At 33.1% G+C, this 6185-nt stretch overlaps 1 long non-coding RNA gene across 1 annotated transcript; it reads left to right on the top strand.

Annotated features, from left to right (window-relative positions):
* Positions 1-2285: 2285 nt before the first annotated feature.
* Positions 2286-4502, top strand: LOC125274626. Its single transcript, XR_007186300.1, has 3 exons — positions 2286-2613; positions 2695-2750; positions 3313-4502. It is a non-coding gene; the product is annotated as an uncharacterized LOC125274626 (long non-coding RNA).
* The last annotated feature ends 1683 nt before the right edge of the window (positions 4503-6185 follow it).

Below are 6185 nucleotides of genomic sequence, written 5' to 3'. Positions count from 1 at the left end.
TGAACTCATGAAACTAATGTGTTCAAATGGATAAACGTCAATCTCATTTATCATCCTCAGATTTGATCTACAACATGATCGTATTTGTGTCTTTTCATCCATTGTGATTCTCAACTAGGACAGTTTTATATTTTTTAAATACATTTTATAGATTATGCTATATCCATGGGTTTCAAAGACGTCACTTCCGCTATGCCCGCCGCCATATTTGTGTCCGGTCAGAGCTGCGCGCTCTGTTTAAGTCTATGGTGACAGCAGCTACAACTACCAGAGGAAGGCCAACGAAACGCTCTCGGAAGGTTCACAACAAATTTACAATATGTCTGGGATATGTGGTGCTGTTAGCCGTTTCAACAGTCGTCAGAACTACAAATTTATTTGATCCCAAAGGAGTTTGATCGGCAGAATTATTGGCTTCATTCAGAAAGGACCACACCACTGGCAGCCAAACAGCAATGCACAACATTAATAACTGCTGGGACTGTCATTTACATAACATTATAATTGTATACAATATTGTATTAAAATATTGTGAACTCTAGTTGCTGTGTTTCGGCGTGTTATTACAGGATGAACAAATTAACGACACGAGCTGACTACATTACTTAGTTCAAGTACATGCGTGCATGATTTTGTGCAAATATAAGTTGTAATATTATTTTTATTTTGTATTAATATCTGGATTATTTTATATAGGATGTGTTCCGTTGAGTTAATTAACTTTGTTTACGGGTTTTTATTCTCTTCAGCTTCAGCGTGCGCAGCTCAAACAGCAATGATTAAGTCATTAAAATGTTTACAGTAATATTAAAACTTTCATATTTTTTTTTTTTAAAAATGATGCATTATTTTTAATAACTAGCTCTTATATTGTTCTCGTATTATATTCAGCAACACGTGGTTTGATTAATAAGGATCACGAACAATAACAGATTTTTTCTCAAATCATCTCATTTTGATAGTATTATTTGAGCTGCAGGCGCTGAATGAACATCCGTAAAATGAAACGCTTTAAGTTAATTAACTCAACGGAACACATCCTATATAGGGTAATTCATATATATTTATACAAGATAGACATACAATTACAACTTATATTTGCACAAAATCATGCACGCATATATGAACTAAGTAATGTAGTCAGCTCGCGTCGTGAATTTGTTCATCCTGTAATAATACGCCGAAACACAGCAACTAGAATTCACAATATTTTAATACAATATTGTATACAATTATAATGTTATGTAAATGACAGTCCCAGCAGTTATTAATGTTGTGCATTGCTGTTTGGCTGCCAGTGGTGTGGTCCTTTCTGAATGAAGCCAATAATTCCGCCGATCAAACTCCTTTGGGATCAAATAAATTTGCAGTTCTGACGACTGTTGAAACGGCTAACAGCACCACATATCCCAGACATATTGTAAATTTGTTGTGAACCTTCTGAGAGCTTTTCGTTGGCCTTCCTCTGTAGTTGTAGCTGCTGTCACCATAGACTTAAACAGAGCACGCAGCTGTGACCGGACACAAATATGGCGGCGATAGAATACAGTGACGTCACATGAAACCCATGGATATAATGCAAATCATTTGCCGATCACTTTAACAAATTAGACCTTGTTGAACTATTTTTCTTTGACATCAGAGTTGGTGTTGGAGTGTCGTGTGTAAAATTCAATTTATTGGAATCAGAAACAGAAATCTGTGGCCTTTGAGGAGGCCTGAAACTATTCATTTATTGGCATGTAAGATGAGATTTAATGATTTTAATAGATGTTATGAACTGTTTTAATTTGGAACCAGATAAGAGGAAACATTAGCTAATGTTCTATCAAGGTTCTTGCATAGTTATGAACAAACGTTCTTCCAGTAAAGTTAATATAATGTTCTTTCAAAGTTCTCAAAACGTAAGCACAGAAACATTTATACATCGTTCATTGAATCTGACACATTTTAGTTGGACATTCATCTAATGTTTTTTAAATGTTACTAATTGTTTGAGAACATTCAGAGAACATACAAAAGTAACGTTCCCATAATGTTTGAGGAATGATACAATAGAGAAAACATTCCCTTAACATAACCTGAGGGAAACATTCAGAAGTAAAGTTTTCATAATTTAAGGGGAACATTAGCAAAACATTCTTAGAACATATTCTTGTTAGGTGGGGAAATGTCACGGGTTTGCGTTGAGAAGAAAGTGAACTGGTGGAGTGACTCTGAATGCAGCAGAAGCTGATCTGGGTTGTGAAATCAGACTCTTGTTTATGTGGATCTGTTCTTTTTTGTTCTTGGCATCGTTCAGTACCTGAAGGCACGTGTTAATCGAGATGAACAGCATTGTTTCGTGGCGTGATTGTAAAGGGTTGGGCCTAATCAAACTATAAATGAGAAACCGTTTACCAGCTTCTCATTTTACATGATCCCCCAAAGCCGCTTTTTAAAAAAAGCAGATTTTATAAAAATAAAAAAAGGTCCTGGGGCAGGAGTTCATCTGACAGACAGGTCCATTGGTGGAGAGACGAGACTGTAGGCCGGCATACAGAGCCTCTTCATCAAAGAGAAAGTAGTGTCTTGGTGGCTCCTGCCCCGGGAACTACTAAAAAAAAAAATATGGTAAGTTATTGTGCTCTGATTGAGTTATTGTGGATTACAGTGCTTATGATTCTCTGCTAATTTCTCTTGTTTGTATTATAGAGTTCTTCACCAGAAAAATCTCACCTAACCCCACCGAGCTCTGAACAGATTTCCCTGTGAGTACATTTAAACTGATGTGAACTTTCACTGATTTATATGCTGCTTCATAACGTGATTTCTGTTACTATCATGTTTTAAAACAGTCAGTCTTGAGCTTTTATTAATGCAACCCACTTTTGAGGGGAAAGATAATGCAGTGTCTGTGTCAGGATTCAGTTAGTTATATATACTTTAAAAATATATTGTATGATTATTGTATTTATCAAGGTGATAAATAGGGATGGTGAGTGTCCATGGATGTTTAGAAATAATGTAAAAAAAAAATCAAATCTAATGTATTGAATTACTGTATCTGATAGGACATTATAAATTCTTAAAACTATTATCTTTTATTTTCTTTCTAATTTACTTTTCTAATTTAGATTAAAACTGAAACATGATGCTCTTGTGTGAAGATAATAATATGATTAAAAACATTATAATCAAAAGAGAGTCAATGACTAACCCTAAAAATGAAAATGTAAATCTCTCCATAGAGATGAGCAAAAACTAATTAACATGTAACAAAAAATGGCATGTTTTCTTTATTTTATGAACTCCTTCTTTTAATATTTCCAGAACACATAAAGAGACGCCTGAATTTCCAAAATACCAAACAATTTTATCTGATGGGTAAGTTCACATATAGACATATTTTGTAAGTGTTATAAAGTATTTAAATCAGTGTTATTTATTTATTTAAACAATCTTAAGTTTTTTATTGAAATGAAAAAAGACCTGCCAACCTTGGAAATGTAATTTGAGTACAGGACTAGACTAGACACGTGATTGGGGGGGTTAGGGGTCATATATCAAAGATTTCACTACACCTGCTCAAAAGCATTTTTTTAAATTCATGATTAATATTGAATTGCATAATGTGTGCTTATACAAGCTGACAACTACAAGTGAATCGCATTAAACTATTTAATATGACTAAAATATAATTTTTTTTTATTTGCAATTTCAAGTAGGCTATATCTACATACTACGAATAACCTGAAGTCAAGACGTTTATACAGATTTAATGAAAACTAGTCTAAAATTAAGAAACCCTAAAAAATTTAAAATACTTAATTTATTATTCCAATATCCAAATATGATACTAAATCCTACAGAAAAGAAAGGTTTCTATTTGTAATGTGCTGTCTTTTATTTTGATCAGTGCACATTAAACAAGACAAACATTCACTGAATAAACGAAAACAGCTGACAATGAATAGAAAGGACCAATAAGAGCAAAACGCATCGAGTATTCAAGAATATCAAGAAGTTAGTCCGACATATAACGAGGGGTTGTGTTAACTAAAGCATCTGTCATTTACCGCATCTTAAAAACACGGGTGTATTATTCAAAATGTTTTCTGACAAAAAAATAACACAAGAAAAAAAAAATTCAATGTAAGTATATGCAGTATAAAACAAATGCAGTTTAACTGCACAATGGCTGCTATAAATTACAACAAAGCCAGCAAAGATTGCAGTTCAGTTCATGTTATTGTTTACACGGTCGTCAAGAGCAGAGCAAATGTGGGCAGCCACACCATTGTTTTAAAAGTCTCTGTTTTGTTCCATTTATACTGAAATGCAACCGGTGTAGTGTAAACGACTGGTGTAACCATAGCAAAACGTCTGCGTTTTAAACCGAAAACGCACTAGTGTAAATGGGCCTCATATACATTGTCATTTTGCATCACACCATGCCACATCCAGTGTAAAAAATGTCACTGATTATAAATGGGTTCTACTGTCTTTTGTCGTGTCGCATCACGCCACACGTGTTTGGTGTAGACACGGACCCAAGAGACACTGGTTTATAATTAAGTATATATTAAAGTATTAGGCTACTAGAGTATTTGTTAAGAGCATGATTATGTGTATCATTTACATAAACATTCTGCTGTTTATTATACTGTGTATCTTTTTATTTTTTTTTTTTTAGATTTATTTCTACAGAATTAAATGGGATGAGAAGATGGATGATGAAGATTTTATCATAAAAAAGATTGGCTCAGATATAATTTATAGAGACTTATGTAACAGGGAAAAATCCTTGATATACTTATGTAAAAATAAACTTGATATGAAGAATTTTAAATATATTTATCCTAAAAAAAACCATAATGAAACTTTCAATATATTGTTTAATTATCTTGATAAAAAAGCTAAAGATTCTATTAAAGCAAAGAAACAGCTTGCATTTGTAGCTTTTAGAAAAAAAGATGGATCATTTGACAAGAGTAGAATTAAAGTTCATTATCTCTCAAAAGGAGAACATACTGAAGATAAAATATTTAAACTACTACTAGAAATTTATTATGAAAGTAATTGTGATTATTCAGAAATTTATATCTTCTCTACAAATAGCCCATGTTTAACAAGGTGCAATAATCGTGTGCCCTGCATGATCGTGGCTTTTGTTATAGCAAATATGTTAAATGAGAAGCATGGCATAAACACAATTATTGGTTATCATAAAGCCTTTGGCTCACATGAGAAAGCCTTGTCTTCTTATCCTACTAAAGATGATGATCCAAAATATGATGATAATAATGATAGTGAAGTTAAGTAATTATTAATCCTGATTTACAAACAAATCATTCAGAAACAAAAGTACAAAAATCAAAAGTTTTCAATGGAAGATACTGGACACAGACCAAAACGCAAACTTAAGCAATTTTATTCAAAAATATCAAATTCTGAAACAATAAAACATCTTAATGACATTGAGCAAGATTTATTCAAAAAACATCCAAAATTAAGCTATACTTTTGATGGTTTTCATGAACATGGTTTAGAAATGTTTAACAACTTTACTACAAAAATTTCTAAACTTTTAATTGATGATTATGAAAATATATATGAAGAAATCTGCAGCTACCTGGAAGAAGTTTTCTTTCTCTGGTGGGCAAAAAAAGTGGAAGATGCATCTAGCAAGTTTTTAAAAAAGAGACTCGCTAGCATTATTCTAAACTATTCTTTGCATCTTTTTCTTATGGAAATCAGAGAAATTGAAAATAAATTAGGAAGAAATTTTTTTGAAATTAGTTATGTGGTCATAAAGTAGAATATATTTGTTCCAAAATAAGAATCTGTTGTAAACATTTAACCCTGGTATGATGTTTGGGGCAGTATCATGACCCCACATGGAGTTTCCCTTCATCTCAGAGGAATAATGTACTCCAGGCTCCACTTTCTCAACGGCCTCCATCTCCATCTCCTAACCACCACCATCCGTCAGCCATCTCCTCTCTCATCAGCACCACTCTATAGAAACCCGTAATCTTCATCTGCACTGTTATTCATTACAGTTACTCATCTTGGGCACTTCAGGCTGTTAATAAAGTGTGTTACTGTAAGCTCACCATTCTGTGCGAGTCTGTGTTTGTTGACACATAACATTTTGTCCATTTTTTTTGTCACACACACACACACACACGCACACACACACA

The sequence above is a fragment of the Megalobrama amblycephala genome, linkage group LG9 (genome assembly GCF_018812025.1).
Source record: "Megalobrama amblycephala isolate DHTTF-2021 linkage group LG9, ASM1881202v1, whole genome shotgun sequence".
In the NCBI taxonomy this organism is placed as follows: domain Eukaryota; kingdom Metazoa; phylum Chordata; class Actinopteri; order Cypriniformes; family Xenocyprididae; genus Megalobrama; species Megalobrama amblycephala.
The sequence above is the reverse complement of the archived record's forward strand: the minus strand, read 5'-3'. Positions and strand labels throughout refer to the sequence as shown.